General features: G+C 58.7%; 1 protein-coding gene across 1 annotated transcript in view; it reads left to right on the forward strand.

The window, feature by feature from the left end:
- LOC137357166 (serine/threonine-protein phosphatase 2B catalytic subunit gamma isoform-like) overlaps positions 1–22054 on the forward strand; it is a 112206-nt gene that overhangs the window by 14523 nt on the left and 75629 nt on the right. The window lies entirely within an intron of this gene.

Consider the following 22054-nt stretch of genomic DNA (forward strand, 5'->3'; position numbering starts at 1 on the left):
CCTCAGTATTGCCCCTCCGACAGTGCAGCACTCCCTCAGTACTGACCCTCCGACAGTGCAGCACTCCCTCAGTACTGACATTCTGACAGTGCAGCACTCCCTCAGTACTGACCCTCCGACAGTGCAACCCTCCCTCAGTATTGCCCCTCCGACAGTGCAGCACTCCCTCAGTATTGCCCCTCCGACAGTGCAGCACTCCCTCAGTATTGCCCCTCCGACAGTGCAGCACTCCCTCAGTATTGCCCCTCCAACAGTGCAACCCTCCCTCAGTATTGCCCCTCCGACAGTGCAGCACTCCCTCAGTATTGACCCTCCGACAGTGCAGCACTCCCTCAGTACTGACCCTCCGACAGTGCAGCACTCCCTCAGTACTGACCCTCCGACAGTGCAGCACTCCCTCAGTACTGACCCTCCGACAGTGCAACCCTCACTCAGTATTGCCCCTCCGACAGTGCAGCACTCCCTCAGTATTGCCCCTCCGACAGTGCAGCACTCCCTCAGTACTGACCCTCCGACAGTGCAGCACTCCCTCAGTACTGACCCTCCGACAGTGTAGCACTCCCTCAGTATTGACCCTCCGACAGTGCAGCACTCCCTCAGTACTGACCCTCCGACAGTGTAGCACTCCCTCAGTACTGACCCTCCGATAGTGCAGCACTCCCTCAGTACTGACCCTCCGACAGTGCAGCAGTCCCTCAGTACTGACATTCTGACAGTGCAGCACTCCCTCAGTATTGACCCTCCGACAGTGCAGCACTCCCTCAGTACTGACCCTCCGACAGTGCAGCACTCCCTCAGTCCTGACCCTCCGACAGTGCAGCACTCCCTCAGTATTGCCCCTCCGACAGTGCAGCACTCCCTCAGTATTGACCCTCCAACAGTGCAACCCTCCCTCAGTACTGACATTCTGACAGTGCAGCACTCCCTCAGTACTGACCGACAGTGCAGCACTCCCTCAGTACTGACCCTCCGACAGTGCAGCACTCCCTCAGTACTGACCCTCCGACAGTGCAACCCTCACTCAGTATTGCCCCTCCGACAGTGCAGCACTCCCTCAGTATTGCCCCTCCGACAGTGCAGCACTCCCTCAGTACTGACCCTCCGACAGTGCAGCACTCCCTCAGTACTGACATTCTGACAGTGCAGCACGCCCTCAGTATTGACCCTCCAACAGTGCAACCCTCCCTCAGTATTGCCCCTCCGACAGTGCAGCACTCCCTCAGTATTGACCCTCCGACAGTGCAACCCTCCCTCAGTATTGCCCCTCCGACAGTGCAGCACTCCCTCAGTACTGACCCTCCGACAGTGCAGCACTCCCTCAGTACTGACATTCTGACAGTGCAGCACTCCCTCAGTATTGACCCTCCGACAGTGTAGCACTCCCTCAGTATTGACCCTCCAACAGTGCAACCCTCCCTCAGTATTGCCCCTCCGACAGTGCAGCACTCCCTCAGTATTGCCCCTCCGACAGTGCAGCACTCCCTCAGTATTGCCCCTCCGACAGTGCAGCACTCCCTCAGTATTGCCCCTCCGACAGTGCAGCACTCCCTCAGTACTGACCCTCCGACAGTGCAGCACTCCCTCAGTCTTGCCACTCCGACAGTGCAGCACTCCCTCAGTACTGACCCTCCGACAGTGCAGCACTCCCTCAGTATTGCCCCTCCGACAGTGCAGCACTCCCTCAGTACTGACATTCTGACAGTGCAGCACTCCCTCAGTATTGACCCTCCGACAGTGCAGCACTCCCTCAGTACTGACCCTCTGACAGTGCAGCACTCCCTCAGTACTGACCCTCCGACAGTGCAGCACTCCCTCAGTATTGACCCTCCGACAGTGCAGCACTCCCTCAGTATTGCCCCTCCGACAGTGCAGCACTCCCTCAGTACTGACCCTCCGACAGTGCAGAACTCCCTCAGTACTGACCCTCCGATAGTGTAGCACTCCCTCAGTACTGACCCTCCAACAGTGCAACCCTCCCTCAGTACTGACCCACCGACAGTGCAGCACTCCCTCAGTATTGCCCCTCCGACAGTGCAGCACTCCCTCAGTACTGACATTCTGACAGTGCAGCACTCCCTCAGTACTGACCCTCCAACAGTGCAACCCTCCCTCAGTATTGCCCCTCCGACAGTGCAGCACTCCCTCAGTATTGACCCTCCAACAGTGCAACCCTCCCTCAGTATTGCCCCTCCGACAGTGCAGCACTCCCTCAGTACTGACCCTCCGACAGTGCAACCCTCCCTCAGTATTGACCCTCCAACAGTGCAACCCTCCCTCAGTATTGCCCCTCCGACAGTGCAGCACTCCCTCAGTATTGACCCTCCGACAGTGCAACCCTCCCTCAGTATTGCCCCTCCGACAGTGCAGCACTCCCTCAGTACTGACCCTCCGACAGTGCAGCACTCCCTCAGTACTGACATTCTGACAGTGCAGCACTCCCTCAGTATTGACCCTCCGACAGTGTAGCACTCCCTCAGTATTGACCCTCCAACAGTGCAACCCTCCCTCAGTATTGCCCCTCCGACAGTGCAGCACTCCCTCAGTATTGCCCCTCCGACAGTGCAGCACTCCCTCAGTATTGCCCCTCCGACAGTGCAGCACTCCCTCAGTATTGCCCCTCCGACAGTGCAGCACTCCCTCAGTACTGACCCTCCGACAGTGCAGCACTCCCTCAGTCTTGCCACTCCGACAGTGCAGCACTCCCTCAGTACTGACCCTCCGACAGTGCAGCACTCCCTCAGTATTGCCCCTCCGACAGTGCAGCACTCCCTCAGTACTGACATTCTGACAGTGCAGCACTCCCTCAGTATTGACCCTCCGACAGTGCAGCACTCCCTCAGTACTGACCCTCTGACAGTGCAGCACTCCCTCAGTACTGACCCTCCGACAGTGCAGCACTCCCTCAGTATTGACCCTCCGACAGTGCAGCACTCCCTCAGTATTGCCCCTCCGACAGTGCAGCACTCCCTCAGTACTGACCCTCCGACATTGCAGAACTCCCTCAGTACTGACCCTCCGATAGTGTAGCACTCCCTCAGTACTGACCCTCCAACAGTGCAACCCTCCCTCAGTACTGACCCACCGACAGTGCAGCACTCCCTCAGTATTGCCCCTCCGACAGTGCAGCACTCCCTCAGTACTGACATTCTGACAGTGCAGCACTCCCTCAGTACTGACCCTCCAACAGTGCAACCCTCCCTCAGTATTGCCCCTCCGACAGTGCAGCACTCCCTCAGTATTGACCCTCCAACAGTGCAACCCTCCCTCAGTATTGCCCCTCCGACAGTGCAGCACTCCCTCAGTACTGACCCTCCGACAGTGCAACCCTCCCTCAGTATTGACCCTCCAACAGTGCAACCCTCCCTCAGTATTGCCCCTCCGACAGTGCAGCACTCCCTCAGTATTGACCCTCCGACAGTGCAACCCTCCCTCAGTATTGCCCCTCCGACAGTGCAGCACTCCCTCAGTACTGACCCTCCGACAGTGCAACCCTCACTCAGTATTGCCCCTCCGACAGTGCAGCACTCCCTCAGTATTGCCCCTCCGACAGTGCAGCACTCCCTCAGTACTGACCCTCCGACAGTGCAGCACTCCCTCAGTACTGACATTCTGACAGTGCAGCACGCCCTCAGTATTGACCCTCCAACAGTGCAACCCTCCCTCAGTATTGCCCCTCCGACAGTGCAGCACTCCCTCAGTATTGACCCTCTGACAGTGCAACCCTCCCTCAGTATTGCCCCTCCGACAGTGCAGCACTCCCTCAGTACTGACCCTCCGACAGTGCAGCACTCCCTCAGTATTGACCCTCCGACAGTGTAGCACTCCCTCAGTATTGACCCTCCAACAGTGCAACCCTCCCTCAGTATTGCCCCTCCGACAGTGCAGCACTCCCTCAGTATTGCCCCTCCGACAGTGCAGCACTCCCTCAGTATTGCCCCTCCGACAGTGCAGCACTCCCTCAGTATTGCCCCTCCGACAGTGCAGCACTCCCTCAGTACTGACCCTCCGACAGTGCAGCACTCCCTCAGTCTTGCCCCTCCGACAGTGCAGCACTCCCTCAGTACTGACCCTCCGACAGTGCAGCACTCCCTCAGTATTGCCCCTCCGACAGTGCAGCACTCCCTCAGTACTGACATTCTGACAGTGCAGCACTCCCTCAGTATTGACCCTCCGACAGTGCAGCACTCCCTCAGTACTGACCCTCTGACAGTGCAGCACTCCCTCAGTACTGACCCTCCGACAGTGCAGCACTCCCTCAGTATTGACCCTCCGACAGTGCAGCACTCCCTCAGTATTGCCCCTCCGACAGTGCAGCACTCCCTCAGTACTGACCCTCCGACAGTGCAGAACTCCCTCAGTACTGACCCTCCGATAGTGTAGCACTCCCTCAGTACTGACCCTCCAACAGTGCAACCCTCCCTCAGTACTGACCCACCGACAGTGCAGCACTCCCTCAGTATTGCCCCTCCGACAGTGCAGCACTCCCTCAGTACTGACATTCTGACAGTGCAGCACTCCCTCAGTACTGACCCTCCAACAGTGCAACCCTCCCTCAGTATTGCCCCTCCGACAGTGCAGCACTCCCTCAGTATTGACCCTCCAACAGTGCAACCCTCCCTCAGTATTGCCCCTCCGACAGTGCAGCACTCCCTCAGTACTGTCCCTCCGACAGTGCAACCCTCCCTCAGTATTGACCCTCCAACAGTGCAACCCTCCCTCAGTATTGCCCCTCCGACAGTGCAGCACTCCCTCAGTATTGACCCTCCGACAGTGCAACCCTCCCTCAGTATTGCCCCTCCGACAGTGCAGCACTCCCTCAGTATTGCCCCTCCGACAGTGCAGCACTCCCTCAGTACTGACCCTCCGACAGTGCAGCACTCCCTCAGTCCTGACATTCTGACAGTGCAGCACTCCCTCAGTACTGACCCTCCGACAGTGCAACCCTCCCTCAGTATTGCCCCTCCGACAGTGCAGCCCTCCCTCAGTATTGCCCCTCCGACAGTGCAGCACTCCCTCAGTATTGACCCTCCAACAGTGCAGCACTCCCTCAGTACTGACCCTCCGACAGTGTAGCCCTCCCTCAGTACTGACCCTCCGACAGTGCAGCACTCCCTCAGTACTGACCCTCCGACAGTGTAGCACTCCCTCAGTACTGACCCTCCGACAGTGCAACCCTCCCTCAGTATTGCCCCTCCGACAGTGTAGCACTCCCTCAGTACTGACCCTCCGACAGTGCAGCACTCCCTCAGTATTGACCCTCCGACAGTGCAGCACTCCCTCAGTACTGATCCTCCGACAGTGCAGCACTCCCTCAGTACTGACCCTCTGACAGTGCAGCACTCCCTCAGTATTGCCCCTCCGACAGTGCAGCACTCCCTCAGTACTGACATTCTGACAGTGCAGCACTCCCTCAGTACTGACCCTCCAACAGTGCAACCCTCCCTCAGTATTGACCCTCCGACAGTGCAACCCTCCCTCAGTATTGCCCCTCCGACAGTGCAGCACTCCCTCAGTATTGCCCCTCCGACAGTGCAGCACTCCCTCAGTACTGACCCTCCGACAGTGCAGCACTCTCTCAGTACTGACATTCTGACAGTGCAGCACTCCCTCAGTACTGACCCTCCGACAGTGCAACCCTCCCTCAGTATTGCCCCTCCGACAGTGCAGCACTCCCTCAGTATTGCCCCTCCGACAGTGCAGCACTCCCTCAGTATTGACCCTCCGACAGTGCAGCACTCCCTCAGTATTGCCCCTCCGACAGTGCAGCACTCCCTCAGTACTGACCCTCCGACAGTGCAACCCTCCCTCAGTATTGACCCTCCAACAGTGCAACCCTCCCTCAGTATTGCCCCTCCGACAGTGCAGCACTCCCTCAGTATTGACCCTCCGACAGTGCAACCCTCCCTCAGTATTGCCCCTCCGACAGTGCAGCACTCCCTCAGTATTGCCCCTCCGACAGTGCAGCACTCCCTCAGTACTGACCCTCCGACAGTGCAGCACTCCCTCAGTACTGACATTCTGACAGTGCAGCACTCCCTCAGTACTGACCCTCCGACAGTGCAACCCTCCCTCAGTATTGCCCCTCCGACAGTGCAGCACTCCCTCAGTATTGCCCCTCCGACAGTGCAGCACTCCCTCAGTATTGCCCCTCCGACAGTGCAGCACTCCCTCAGTATTGACCCTCCAACAGTGCAACCCTCCCTCAGTATTGCCCCTCCGACAGTGCAGCACTCCCTCAGTATTGCCCCTCCGACAGTGCAGCACTCCCTCAGTATTGCCCCTCCGACAGTGCAGCACTCCCTCAGTACTGACCCTCCGACAGTGCAGCACTCCCTCAGTACTGACCCTCCGACAGTGCAACCCTCACTCAGTATTGCCCCTCCGACAGTGCAGCACTCCCTCAGTATTGCCCCTCCGACAGTGCAGCACTCCCTCAGTACTGACCCTCCGACAGTGCAGCACTCCCTCAGTACTGACCCTCCGACAGTGTAGCCCTCCCTCAGTACTGACCCTCCGACAGTGCAGCACTCCCTCAGTACTGACCCTCCGACAGTGTAGCACTCCCTCAGTACTGACCCTCCGATAGTGCAGCACTCCCTCAGTACTGACCCTCCGACAGTGCAGCAGTCCCTCAGTACTGACATTCTGACAGTGCAGCACTCCCTCAGTATTGACCCTCCGACAGTGCAGCACTCCCTCAGTACTGACCCTCCGACAGTGCAGCACTCCCTCAGTCCTGACCCTCCGACAGTGCAGCACTCCCTCAGTATTGCCCCTCCGACAGTGCAGCACTCCCTCAGTATTGACCCTCCAACAGTGCAACCCTCCCTCAGTACTGACATTCTGACAGTGCAGCACTCCCTCAGTACTGACCCTCCGACAGTGCAGCACTCCCTCAGTACTGACCCTCCGACAGTGCAGCACTCCCTCAGTACTGACCCTCCGACAGTGCAACCCTCACTCAGTATTGCCCCTCCGACAGTGCAGCACTCCCTCAGTATTGCCCCTCCGACAGTGCAGCACTCCCTCAGTACTGACCCTCCGACAGTGCAGCACTCCCTCAGTACTGACATTCTGACAGTGCAACCCTCCCTCAGTATTGACCCTCCAACAGTGCAACCCTCCCTCAGTATTGCCCCTCCGACAGTGCAGCACTCCCTCAGTATTGCCCCTCCGACAGTGCAGCACTCCCTCAGTATTGCCCCTCCGACAGTGCAGCACTCCCTCAGTATTGCCCCTCCGACAGTGCAGCACTCCCTCAGTACTGACCCTCCGACAGTGCAGCACTCCCTCAGTATTGACCCTCCGACAGTGTAGCACTCCCTCAGTATTGACCCTCCAACAGTGCAACCCTCCCTCAGTATTGCCCCTCCGACAGTGCAGCACTCCCTCAGTATTGCCCCTCCGACAGTGCAGCACTCCCTCAGTATTGCCCCTCCGACAGTGCAGCACTCCCTCAGTATTGCCCCTCCGACAGTGCAGCACTCCCTCAGTACTGACCCTCCGACAGTGCAGCACTCCCTCAGTATTGCCCCTCCGACAGTGCAGCACTCCCTCAGTACTGACCCTCCGACAGTGCAGCACTCCCTCAGTATTGCCCCTCCGACAGTGCAGCACTCCCTCAGTACTGACATTCTGACAGTGCAGCACTCCCTCAGTATTGACCCTCCGACAGTGCAGCACTCCCTCAGTACTGACCCTCTGACAGTGCAGCACTCCCTCAGTACTGACCCTCCGACAGTGCAGCACTCCCTCAGTATTGACCCTCCGACAGTGCAGCACTCCCTCAGTATTGCCCCTCCGACAGTGCAGCACTCCCTCAGTACTGACCCTCCGACAGTGCAGAACTCCCTCAGTACTGACATTCTGACAGTGCAGCACTCCCTCAGTACTGACCCTCCAACAGTGCAACCCTCCCTCAGTATTGCCCCTCCGACAGTGCAGCACTCCCTCAGTATTGACTCTCCAACAGTGCAACCCTCCCTCAGTATTGCCCCTCCGACAGTGCAGCACTCCCTCAGTACTGACCCTCCGACAGTGCAACCCTCCCTCAGTATTGACCCTCCAACAGTGCAACCCTCCCTCAGTATTGCCCCTCCGACAGTGCAGCACTCCCTCAGTATTGACCCTCCGACAGTGCAACCCTCCCTCAGTATTGCCCCTCCGACAGTGCAGCACTCCCTCAGTATTGCCCCTCCGACAGTGCAGCACTCCCTCAGTACTGACCCTCCGACAGTGCAGCACTCCCTCAGTACTGACATTCTGACAGTGCAGCACTCCCTCAGTACTGACCCTCCGACAGTGCAACCCTCCCTCAGTATTGCCCCTCCGACAGTGCAGCACTCCCTCAGTATTGCCCCTCCGACAGTGCAGCACTCCCTCAGTATTGACCCTCCAACAGTGCAGCACTCCCTCAGTACTGACCCTCCGACAGTGTAGCCCTCCCTCAGTACTGACCCTCCGACAGTGCAGCACTCCCTCAGTACTGACCCTCCGACAGTGTAGCACTCCCTCAGTACTGACCCTCCGACAGTGCAACCCTCCCTCAGTATTGCCCCTCCGACAGTGTAGCACTCCCTCAGTACTGACCCTCCGACAGTGCAGCACTCCCTCAGTATTGACCCTCCGACAGTGCAGCACTCCCTCAGTACTGACCCTCCGACAGTGCAGCACTCCCTCAGTACTGACCCTCCGACAGTGCAGCACTCCCTCAGTATTGCCCCTCCGACAGTGCAGCACTCCCTCAGTACTGACATTCTGACACTGCAGCACTCCCTCAGTACTGACCCTCCAACAGTGCAACCCTCCCTCAGTATTGACCCTCCGACAGTGCAACCCTCCCTCAGTATTGCCCCTCCGACAGTGCAGCACTCCCTCAGTATTGCCCCTCCGACAGTGCAGCACTCCCTCAGTACTGACCCTCCGACAGTGCAGCACTCCCTCAGTACTGACATTCTGACAGTGCAGCACTCCCTCGGTACTGACCCTCCGACAGTGCAACCCTCCCTCAGTATTGCCCCTCCGACAGTGCAGCACTCCCTCAGTATTGCCCCTCCGACAGTGCAGCACTCCCTCAGTATTGACCCTCCGACAGTGCAACCCTCCCTCAGTATTGCCCCTCCGACAGTGCAGCACTCACTCAGTATTGACCCTCCGACAGTGCAGCACTCCCTCAGTATTGCCCCTCCGACAGTGCAGCACTCCCTCAGTACTGACCCTCCGACAGTGCAACCCTCCCTCAGTATTGACCCTCCAACAGTGCAACCCTCCCTCAGTATTGCCCCTCCGACAGTGCAGCACTCCCTCAGTATTGACCCTCCGACAGTGCAACCCTCCCTCAGTATTGCCCCTCCGACAGTGCAGCACTCCCTCAGTATTGCCCCTCCGACAGTGCAGCACTCCCTCAGTACTGACCCTCCGACAGTGCAGCACTCCCTCAGTACTGACATTCTGACAGTGCAGCACTCCCTCAGTACTGACCCTCCGACAGTGCAACCCTCCCTCAGTATTGCCCCTCCGACAGTGCAGCACTCCCTCAGTATTGCCCCTCCGACAGTGCAGCACTCCCTCAGTATTGCCCCTCCGACAGTGCAGCACTCCCTCAGTATTGACCCTCCAACAGTGCAACCCTCCCTCAGTATTGCCCGTCCGACAGTGCAGCACTCCCTCAGTATTGACCCTCCGACAGTGCAGCACTCCCTCAGTATTGCCCCTCTGACAGTGCAGCACTCCCTCAGTACTGACCCTCCGACAGTGCAGCACTCCCTCAGTACTGACCCTCCGACAGTGCAACCCTCACTCAGTATTGCCCCTCCGACAGTGCAGCACTCCCTCAGTATTGCCCCTCCGACAGTGCAGCACTCCCTCAGTACTGACCCTCCGACAGTGCAGCACTCCCTCAGTACTGACCCTCCGACAGTGTAGCACTCCCTCAGTACTGACCCTCCGACAGTGCAGCACTCCCTCAGTACTGACCCTCCGACAGTGCAGCACTCCCTCAGTACTGACCCTCCGATAGTGCAGCACTCCCTCAGTACTGACCCTCCGACAGTGCAGCAGTCCCTCAGTACTGACATTCTGACAGTGCAGCACTCCCTCAGTATTGACCCTCCGACAGTGCAGCACTCCCTCAGTACTGACCCTCCGACAGTGCAGCACTCCCTCAGTCCTGACCCTCCGACAGTGCAGCACTCCCTCAGTATTGCCCCTCCGACAGTGCAGCACTCCCTCAGTATTGACCCTCCAACAGTGCAACCCTCCCTCAGTACTGACATTCTGACAGTGCAGCACTCCCTCAGTACTGACCCTCCGACAGTGCAGCACTCCCTCAGTACTGACCCTCCGACAGTGCAGCACTCCCTCAGTACTGACCCTCCGACAGTGCAACCCTCACTCAGTATTGCCCCTCCGACAGTGCAGCACTCCCTCAGTATTGCCCCTCCGACAGTGCAGCACTCCCTCAGTACTGACCCTCCGACAGTGCAGCACTCCCTCAGTACTGACCCTCCGACAGTGCAGCACTCCCTCAGTACTGACCCTCCGACAGTGCAGCACTCCCTCAGTACTGACCCTCCGACAGTGCAGCACTCCCTCAGTACTGACCCTCCGACAGTGCAGCACTCCCTCAGTACTGACCCTCCGACAGTGCAGCACTCCCTCAGTACTGACCCTCTGACAGTGCAGCACTCCCTCAGTACTGACCCTCCGACAGTGTAGCACTCCCTCAGTACTGACCCTCCGACAGTGCAGCACTCCCTCAGTACTGACCCTCCGACAGTGTAGCACTCTGTCAGTACTGATACTCCGATAGTGCAGCACTCTCTCAGTACTGACCCTCCGACAGTGCAGCAGTCCCTCAGTACTGACATTCTGACAGTGCAGCACTCCCTCAGTATTGACCCTCCGACAGTGCAGCACTCCCTCAGTACTGACCCTCCGACAGTGCAGCACTCCCTCAGTCCTGACCCTCCGACAGTGCAGCACTCCCTCAGTACTGACCCTCCGACAGTGCAGAACTCCCTCAGTACTGACATTCTGACAGTGCAGCACTCCCTCAGTATTGACCCTCCGACAGTGCAACCCTCCCTCAGTATTGCCCCTCCGACAGTGCAGCACTCCCTCAGTATTGACCCTTTGACAGTGCAACCCTCCCTCAGTATTGCCCCTCCGACAGTGCAGCACTCCCTCAGTACTGACCCTCCGACAGTGTAGCACTCCCTCAGTACTGACCCTCCGACAGTGCAACCCTCCCTCAGTACTGACCCTCCGACAGTGCAGCACTCCCTCAGTATTGCCCCTCCGACAGTGCAGCACTCCCTCAGTGCTGACCCTCCGACAGTGCAGCACTCCCTCAGTACTGACATTCTGACAGTGCAGCACTCCCTCAGTACTGACCCTCCGACAGTGTAGCACTCCCTCAGTATTGACCCTCCAAAAAGTGCAACCCTCCCTCAGCAATGACCCTCCGACCGTGCAGAACTCCCTCAGTATTGACCCTCCGACAGTGTAGCACTCCCTCAGTATTGACCCTCCAAAAAGTGCAACCCTCCCTCAGCAATGACCCTCCGACCGTGCAGAACTCCCTCAGTAATGACCCTCCGACAGTGTAGCACTCCCTCAGTACTGACCCTCCGACAGTGTAGCACTCCCTCAGTACTGACCCTCCGATAGTGCAGCACTCCCTCAGTACTGACCCTCCGACAGTGCAGCACTCCCTCAGTACTGACCCTCTGACAGTGCAGCACTCCCTCAGTACTGACCCTCCGACAGTGCAGCACTCCCTCAGTACTGACCCTCCGACAGTGCAGCACTCCCTCAGTACTGACATTCTGACAGTGCAGCACTCCCTCAGTACTGAGCCTCCGACAGTGTAGCACTCCCTCAGTACTGACCCTCCGACAGTGCAGCACTCCCTCAGTCCTGATCCTCCGACAGTGCAGCACTCCCTCAGTACTGACCCTCCGACAGTGCAGCACTCCCTCAGTGCTGACATTCTGACAGTGCAGCACTCCCTCAGTATTGACCCTCCGACAGTGCAACCCTCCCTCAGTATTGACCCTCCGACAGTGCAGCACTCCCTCAGTACTGACCCTCCGACAGTGCAGCACTCCCTCAGTACTGACCCTCCGACAGTGCAGCACTCCCTCAGTACTGACATTCTGACAGTGCAGCGCTCCCTCAGTATTGACCCTCCGACAGTGCAGCACTCCCTCAGTACTGACCCTCCGACAGTGCAGCACTCCCTCAGTCCTGACCCTCCGACAGTGCAGCACTCCCTCAGTACTGACCCTCCGACAGTGCAGCACTCCCTCAGTACTGACATTCTGACAGTGCAGCACTGCCTCAGTACTGACATTCTGACAGTGCAGCACTCCCTCAGTATTGACCCTCCGACAGTGCAACCCTCCCTCAGTATTGCCCCTCCGACAGTGCAGCAGTCCCTCAGTATTGATCCTCCGACAGTGCAACCCTCCCTCAGTATTGCCCCTCCGACAGTGCAGCACTCCCTCAGTACTGACCCTCCGACAGTGTAGCACTCCCTCAGTACTGACCCTCCGACAGTGCAACCCTCCCTCAGTATTGACCCTCCAACAGTGCAACCCTCCCTCAGTATTGCCCCTCCGACAGTGCAGCACTCCCTCAGTATTGACCCTCCGACAGTGCAACCCTCCCTCAGTATTGCCCCTCCGACAGTGCAGCAGTCCCTCAGTATTGATCCTCCGACAGTGCAACCCTCCCTCAGTATTGCCCCTCCGACAGTGCAGCACTCCCTCAGTACTGACCCTCCGACAGTGTAGCACTCCCTCAGTACTGACCCTCTGACAGTGCAGCACTCCCTCAGTACTGACCCTTCGACAGTGCACCACTCCCTCAGTATTGCCCCTCCGACAGTGCAGCACTCCCTCAGTATTGCCCCTCCGACAGTGCAGCACTCCCTCAGTACTGACCCTCCGACAGTGCAGCACTCCCTCAGTATTGCCCCTCCGACAGTGCAGCACTCCCTCAGTACTGACCCTCCGACAGTGCAGCACTCCCTCAGTACTGACATTCTGACAGTGCAGCACTCCCTCAGTACTGACCCTCCGATAGTGCAGCACTCCCTCAGTACTGACCCTCCGACAGTGTAGCGCTCCCTCAGTATTGACCCTCCGACAGTGCAGCACTCCCTCAGTATTGACCCTCCAACAGTGCAACCCTCCCTCAGTACTGACCCTCCGACAGTGCAACCCTCCCTCAGTATTGCCCCTCCGACAGTGCAGCACTCCCTCAGTATTGACCCTCCGACAGTGCAACCCTCCCTCAGTATTGCCCCTCCGACAGTGCAACCCTCCCTCAGTATTGCCCCTCCGACAGTGCAGCACTCCCTCAGTATTGACCCTCCGACAGTGCAACCCTCCCTCAGTACTGACCCTCCGACAGTGCAGCACTCCCTCAGTATTGCCCCTCCGACAGTGCAGCACTCCCTCAGTACTGACATTCTGACAGTGCAGCACTCCCTTAGTATTGACCCTCCAACCGTGCAACCCGCCCTCAGTATTGCCCCTCCAACAGTGCAGCACTCCCTCAGTATTGACCCTCCAACAGTGCAACCCGCCCTCAGTATTGCCCCTCCAACAGTGCAGCACTCCCTCAGTATTGACCCTCCGACAGTGCAACCCTCCCTCAGTACTGACCCTCCGACAGTGCAACCCTCACTCAGTATTGCCCCTCCGACAGTGCGGCACTCCCTCAGTACTGACCCTCCGACAGTGCAACCCTCACTCAGTATTGCCCCACCGACAGTGTAGCACTCCCTCAGTACTGACCCTCCGACAATGCAGCACTCCCTCAGTACTGACCCTCCGACAGTGCAGCACTCCCTCAGTACTGACCCTCCGACATTGTAGCACTCCCTCAGTACTGACCCTCCGACAGTGCAGCACTCCCTCAGTACTGACCCTCCGACAGTGTAGCACTCCCTCAGTACTGACCCTCCGATAGTGCAGCACTCCCTCAGTATTGACCCTCCGACAGTGCAGCACTCCCTCAGTCCTGACCCTCCGACAGTGCAGCACTCCCTCAGTCCTGACCCTCCGACAGTGCAGCACTCCCTCAGTACTGACCCTCCGACAGTGCAGCACTCCCTCAGTACTGACCCTCCGACAGTGCAACTCTCCCTCAGTACTGACATTCTGACAGTGCAGCACTCCCTCAGTATTGCCCCTCCGACAGTGCAGCACTCCCTCAGTATTGCCCCTCCGACAGTGCAGCACTCCCTCAGTACTGACCCTCCGACAGTGCAACCCTCCCTCAGTATTGCCCCTCCGACAGTGCAACCCTCCCTCAGTATTGCCCCTCCGACAGTGCAGCACTCCCTCAGTACTGACCCTCCGACAGTGCAGCACTCCCTCAGTACTGACCCTCCGACAGTGTAGCACTCCCTCAGTATTGACCCTCCGACAGTGCAACCCTCCCTCAGTACTGACCCTCCGACAGTGCAACCCTCCCTCAGTATTGCCCCTCCGACAGTGCAGCACTCCCTCAGTATTGACCCTCCGACAGTGCAGCACTCCCTCAGTACTGACCCTCCGACAGTGCAGCACTCCCTCAGTATTGCCCCTCCGACAGTGCAGCACTCCCTCAGTATTGACCCTCCGACAGTGCAACCCTCCCTCAGTATTGCCCCTCCGACAGTGCAGCACTCCCTCAGTACTGACATTCTGACAGTGCAGCACTCCCTCAGTATTGCCCCTCCAACAGTGCAGCACTCCCTCAGTATTGACCCTCCGACAGTGCAACCCTCCCTCAGTATTGCCCCTCCGACAGTGCAGCACTCCCTCAGTATTGCCCCTCCGACAGTGCAGCACTCCCTCAGTACTGACCCTCCGACAGTGCAACCCTCCCTCAGTATTGACCCTCCGACAGTGCAGCACTCCCTCAGTACTGACCCTCCGACAGTGCAGCACTCCCTCAGTACTGACCCTCCGACAGTGTAGCACTCCCTCAGTACTGACCCTCCGACAGTGCAGCACTCCCTCAGTACTGACCCTCCGACAGTGCAGCACTCCCTCAGTACTGACATTCTGACAGTGCAGCACTCCCTCAGTATTGACCCTCCGACAGTGCAGCACTCCCTCAGTACTGACATTCTGACAGTGCAGCACTCCCTCAGTACTGACCCTCCGACAGTGCAGCACTCCCTCAGTATTGACCCTCCGACAGTGCAGCACTCCCTCAGTATTGCCCCTCCGACAGTGCAGCACTCCCTCAGTACTGACCCTCCGACAGTGCAGCACTCCCTCAGTACTGACCCTCCGACAGTGCAACCCTCACTCAGTATTGCCCCTCCGACAGTGCAGCACTCCCTCAGTCCTGACCCTCCGACAGTGCAGCACTCCCTCAGTCCTGACCCTCCGACAGTGCAGCACTCCCTCAGTACTGACCCTCCGATAGTGCAGCACTCCCTCAGTACTGACCCTCCGACAGTGTAGCACTCCCTCAGTACTGACCCTCCGACAGTGTAGCACTCCCTCAGTACTGACCCTCCGATAGTGCAGCACTCCCTCAGTACTGACCCTCTGACAGTGCAGCACTCCCTCAGTACTGACCCTCCGACAGTGCAGCACTCCCTCAGTACTGACCCTCCGACAGTGCAGCACTCCCTCAGTATTGACCCTCCAACAGTGCAACCCGCCCTCAGTATTGCCCCTCCAACAGTGCAGCACTCCCTCAGTATTGACCCTCCGACAGTGCAACCCTCCCTCAGTATTGCCCCTCCGACAGTGCAGCACTCCCTCAGTATTGCCCCTCCAACAGTGCAGCACTCCCTCCGTATTGACCCTCCAACAGTGCAACCCTCCCTCAGTATAGCCCATCCGACATTGCAGCACTCCCTCAGTATTGCCCCTCCGACAGTGCAGCACTCCCTCAGTACTGACCCTCCGACAGTGCAACCCTCACTCAGTATTGCCCCTCCGACAGTGCAGCACTCCCTCAGTACTGACCCTCCGACAGTGCAACCCTCACTCAGTATTGCCCCACCGACAGTGTAGCACTCCCTCAGTACTGACCCTCCGACAATGCAGCGCTCCCTCAGTACTGACCCTCCGACAGTGCAGCACTCCCTCAGTACTGACCCTCCGACATTGTAGCACTCCCTCAGTACTGACCCTCCGACAGTGCAGCACTCCCTCAGTACTGACCCTCCGACAGTGTAGCACTCCCTCAGTACTGACCCTCCGATAGTGCAGCACTCCCTCAGTACTGACCCTCCGACAGTGCAGCACTCCCTCAGTCCTGACCCTCCGACAGTGCAGCACTCCCTCAGTACTGACCCTCCGACAGTGCAGCACTCCCTCAGTACTGACCCTCCGACAGTGCAACTCTCCCTCAGTACTGACATTCTGACAGTGCAACCCTCCCTCAGTATTGCCCCTCCGACAGTGCAGCACTCCCTCAGTATTGCCCCTCCGACAGTGCAGCACTCCCTCAGTACTGACCCTCCGACAGTGCAACCCTCCCTCAGTATTGCCCCTCCGACAGTGCAACCCTCCCTCAGTATTGCCCCTCCGACAGTGCAGCACTCCCTCAGTGCTGACCCTCCGACAGTGTAGCACTCCCTCAGTATTGACCCTCCGACAGTGCAACCCTCCCTCAGTACTGACCCTCCGACAGTGCAACCCTCCCTCAGTATTGCCCCTCCGACAGTGCAGCACTCCCTCAGTATTGACCCTCCGACAGTGCAGCACTCCCTCAGTACTGACCCTCCGACAGTGCAGCACTCCCTCAGTATTGCCCCTCCGACAGTGCAGCACTCCCTCAGTATTGCCCCTCCGACAGTGCAACCCTCCCTCAGTATTGCCCCTCCGACAGTGCAGCACTCCCGCAGTACTGACATTCTGACAGTGCAGCACTCCCTCAGTATTGCCCCTCCAACAGTGCAGCACTCCCTCAGTATTGACCCTCCGACAGTGCAACCCTCCCTCAGTATTGCCCCTCCGACAGTGCAGCACTCCCTCAGTATTGCCCCTCCGACAGTGCAGCACTCCCTCAGTACTGACCCTCCGACAGTGCAACCCTCCCTCAGTATTGACCCTCCGACAGTGCAGCACTCCCTCAGTACTGACCCTCCGACAGTGCAGCACTCCCTCAGTACTGACCCTCCGACAGTGTAGCACTCCCTCAGTACTGACCCTCCGACAGTGCAGCACTCCCTCAGTACTGACCCTCCGACAGTGCAGCACTCCCTCAGTACTGACATTCTGACAGTGCAGCACTCCCTAAGTATTGACCCTCCGACAGTGCAGCACTCCCTCAGTACTGACATTCTGACAGTGCAGCACTCCCTCAGTACTGACCCTCCGACAGTGCAGCACTCCCTCAGTATTGACCCTCCGACAGTGCAGCACTCCCTCAGTATTGCCCCTCCGACAGTGCAGCACTCCCTCAGTACTGACCCTCCGACAGTGCAGCACTCCCTCAGTACTGACCCTCCGACAGTGCAACCCTCACTCAGTATTGCCCCTCCGACAGTGCAGCACTCCCTCAGTCCTGACCCTCCGACAGTGCAGCACTCCCTCAGTCCTGACCCTCCGACAGTGCAGCACTCCCTCAGTACTGACCCTCCGATAGTGCAGCACTCCCTCAGTACTGACCCTCCGACAGTGCAGCACTCCCTCAGTATTGACCCTCCGACAGTGCAGCACTCCCTCAGTACTGACCCTCCGACAGTGCAGCACTCCCTCAGTCCTGAACCTCCGACAGTGCAGCACTCCCTCAGTACTGACCCTCCGACAGTGCAGCACTCCCTCAGTACTGACCCTCCGACAGTGCAGCACTCCCTCAGTCCTGACCCTCCGACAGTGCAGCACTCCCTCAGTACTGACCCTCCGACAGTGCAGCACTCCCTCAGTACTGACCCTCCGACAGTGCAACCCTCCCTCAGTATTGCCCCTCCGACAGTGCAGCACTCCCTCAGTACTGACCCTCCGACAGTGCAGCACTCCCTCAGTACTGACCCTCCGACAGTGCAACCCTCCCTCAGTACTGACCCTCCGACAGTGCAGCACTCCCTCAGTATTGCCCCTCCGACAGTGCAGCACTCCCTCAGTACTGACATTCTGACAGTGCAGCACTCCCTCAGTATTGACCCTCCAACAGTGCAACCCTCCCTCAGTATTGCCCCTCCGACAGTGCCGCACTCCCTCAGTACTGACCCTCCGACAGTGCAACCCTCCCTCAGTACTGCCCCTCCGACAGTGCAGCACTCCCTCAGTATTGACCCTCCGACAGTGCAACCCTCCCTCAGTATTGCCCCTCCGACAGTGCAGCACTCCCTCAGTATTGACCCTCCGACAGTGTAGCACTCCCTCAGTATTGACCCTCCAACAGTGGAACCCTCCCTCAGTATTGCCCCTCCGACAGTGCAGCACTCCCTCAGTATTGCCCCTCCGACAGTGCAGCACTCCCTCAGTATTGACCCTCCGACAGTTCAACCCTCCCTCAGTATTGCCCCTCCGACAGTGTAGCACTCCCTCAGTACTGACCCTCCGACAGTGCAGCACTCCCTCAGTACTGACCCTCCGACATTGTAGCACTCCCTCAGTACTGACCCTCCGACAGTGCAGCACTCCCTCAGTACTGACCCTCCGACAGTGTAGCACTCCCTCAGTACTGACCCTCCGATAGTGCAGCACTCCCTCAGTATTGACCCTCCGACAGTGCAGCACTCCCTCAGTCCTGACCCTCCGACAGTGCAGCACTCCCTCAGTCCTGACCCTCCGACAGTGCAGCACTCCCTCAGTACTGACCCTCCGACAGTGCAGCACTCCCTCAGTACTGACCCTCCGACAGTGCAACTCTCCCTCAGTACTGACATTCTGACAGTGCAGCACTCCCTCAGTATTGCCCCTCCGACAGTGCAGCACTCCCTCAGTACTGACCCTCCGACAGTGCAGCACTCCCTCAGTACTGACCCTCCGACAGTGCAACCCTCACTCAGTATTGCCCCTCCGACAGTGCAGCACTCCCTCAGTCCTGACCCTCCGACAGTGCAGCACTCCCTCAGTCCTGACCCTCCGACAGTGCAGCACTCCCTCAGTACTGACCCTCCGATAGTGCAGCACTCCCTCAGTACTGACCCTCCGACAGTGCAGCACTCCCTCAGTATTGACCCTCCGACAGTGCAGCACTCCCTCAGTACTGACCCTCCGACAGTGCAGCACTCCCTCAGTCCTGAACCTCCGACAGTGCAGCACTCCCTCAGTACTGACCCTCCGACAGTGCAGCACTCCCTCAGTACTGACCCTCCGACAGTGCAGCACTCCCTCAGTCCTGACCCTCCGACAGTGCAGCACTCCCTCAGTACTGACCCTCCGACAGTGCAGCACTCCCTCAGTACTGACCCTCCGACAGTGCAACCCTCCCTCAGTATTGCCCCTCCGACAGTGCAGCACTCCCTCAGTACTGACCCTCCGACAGTGCAGCACTCCCTCAGTACTGACCCTCCGACAGTGCAACCCTCCCTCAGTACTGACCCTCCGACAGTGCAGCACTCCCTCAGTATTGCCCCTCCGACAGTGCAGCACTCCCTCAGTACTGACATTCTGACAGTGCAGCACTCCCTCAGTATTGACCCTCCAACAGTGCAACCCTCCCTCAGTATTGCCCCTCCGACAGTGCAGCACTCCCTCAGTACTGACCCTCCGACAGTGCAACCCTCCCTCAGTACTGCCCCTCCGACAGTGCAGCACTCCCTCAGTATTGACCCTCCGACAGTGCAACCCTCCCTCAGTATTGCCCCTCCGACAGTGCAGCACTCCCTCAGTATTGACCCTCCGACAGTGTAGCACTCCCTCAGTATTGACCCTCCAACAGTGGAACCCTCCCTCAGTATTGCCCCTCCGACAGTGCAGCACTCCCTCAGTATTGCCCCTCCGACAGTGCAGCACTCCCTCAGTATTGACCCTCCGACAGTTCAACCCTCCCTCAGTATTGCCCCTCCGACAGTGTAGCACTCCCTCAGTACTGACCCTCCGACAGTGCAGCACTCCCTCAGTACTGACCCTCCGACATTGTAGCACTCCCTCAGTACTGACCCTCCGACAGTGCAGCACTCCCTCAGTACTGACCCTCCGACAGTGTAGCACTCCCTCAGTACTGACCCTCCGATAGTGCAGCACTCCCTCAGTATTGACCCTCCGACAGTGCAGCACTCCCTCAGTCCTGACCCTCCGACAGTGCAGCACTCCCTCAGTCCTGACCCTCCGACAGTGCAGCACTCCCTCAGTACTGACCCTCCGACAGTGCAGCACTCCCTCAGTACTGACCCTCCGACAGTGCAACTCTCCCTCAGTACTGACATTCTGACAGTGCAGCACTCCCTCAGTATTGCCCCTCCGACAGTGCAGCACTCCCTCAGTATTGCCCCTCCGACAGTGCAGCACTCCCTCAGTACTGACCCTCCGACAGTGCAACCCTCCCTCAGTATTGCCCCTCCGACAGTGCAACCCTCCCTCAGTATTGCCCCTCCGACAGTGCAGCACTCCCTCAGTACTGACCCTCCGACAGTGCAGCACTCCCTCAGTACTGACCCTCCGACAGTGTAGCACTCCCTCAGTATTGACCCTCCGACAGTGCAACCCTCCCTCTGTACTGACCCTCCGACAGTGCAACCCTCCCTCAGTATTGCCCCTCCGACAGTGCAGCACTCCCTCAGTATTGACCCTCCGACAGTGCAGCACTCCCTCAGTACTGACCCTCCGACAGTGCAGCACTCCCTCAGTATTGCCCCTCCGACAGTGCAGCACTCCCTCAGTATTGACCCTCCGACAGTGCAACCCTCCCTCAGTATTGCCCCTCCGACAGTGCAGCACTCCCTCAGTACTGACATTCTGACAGTGCAGCACTCCCTCAGTATTGCCCCTCCAACAGTGCAGCACTCCCTCAGTATTGACCCTCCGACAGTGCAACCCTCCCTCAGTATTGCCCCTCCGACAGTGCAGCACTCCCTCAGTATTGCCCCTCCGACAGTGCAGCACTCCCTCAGTACTGACCCTCCGACAGTGCAACCCTCCCTCAGTATTGACCCTCCGACAGTGCAGCACTCCCTCAGTACTGACCCTCCGACAGTGCAGCACTCCCTCAGTACTGACCCTCCGACAGTGTAGCACTCCCTCAGTACTGACCCTCCGACAGTGCAGCACTCCCTCAGTACTGACCCTCCGACAGTGCAGCACTCCCTCAGTTCTGACATTCTGACAGTGCAGCACTCCCTCAGTATTGACCCTCCGACAGTGCAGCACTCCCTCAGTACTGACATTCTGACAGTGCAGCACTCCCTCAGTACTGACCCTCCGACAGTGCAGCACTCCCTCAGTATTGACCCTCCGACAGTGCAGCACTCCCTCAGTATTGCCCCTCCGACAGTGCAGCACTCCCTCAGTACTGACCCTCCGACAGTGCAGCACTCCCTCAGTACTGACCCTCCGACAGTGCAACCCTCACTCAGTATTGCCCCTCCGACAGTGCAGCACTCCCTCAGTCCTGACCCTCCGACAGTGCAGCACTCCCTCAGTCCTGACCCTCCGACAGTGCAGCACTCCCTCAGTACTGACCCTCCGATAGTGCAGCACTCCCTCAGTACTGACCCTCCGACAGTGTAGCACTCCATCAGTACTGACCCTCCGACAGTGTAGCACTCCCTCAGTACTGACCCTCCGATAGTGCAGCACTCCCTCAGTACTGACCCTCTGACAGTGCAGCACTCCCTCAGTACTGACCCTCCGACAGTGCAGCACTCCCTCAGTACTGACCCTCCGACAGTGCAGCACTCCCTCAGTATTGACCCTCCAACAGTGCAACCCGCCCTCAGTATTGCCCCTCCAACAGTGCAGCACTCCCTCAGTATTGACCCTCCGACAGTGCAACCCTCCCTCAGTATTGCCCCTCCGACAGTGCAGCACTCCCTCAGTATTGCCCCTCCAACAGTGCAGCACTCCCTCCGTATTGACCCTCCAACAGTGCAACCCTCCCTCAGTATTGCCCATCCGACATTGCAGCACTCCCTCAGTATTGC

Source organism: Heterodontus francisci, chromosome 47, assembly GCF_036365525.1.
Source record: "Heterodontus francisci isolate sHetFra1 chromosome 47, sHetFra1.hap1, whole genome shotgun sequence".
In the NCBI taxonomy this organism is placed as follows: domain Eukaryota; kingdom Metazoa; phylum Chordata; class Chondrichthyes; order Heterodontiformes; family Heterodontidae; genus Heterodontus; species Heterodontus francisci.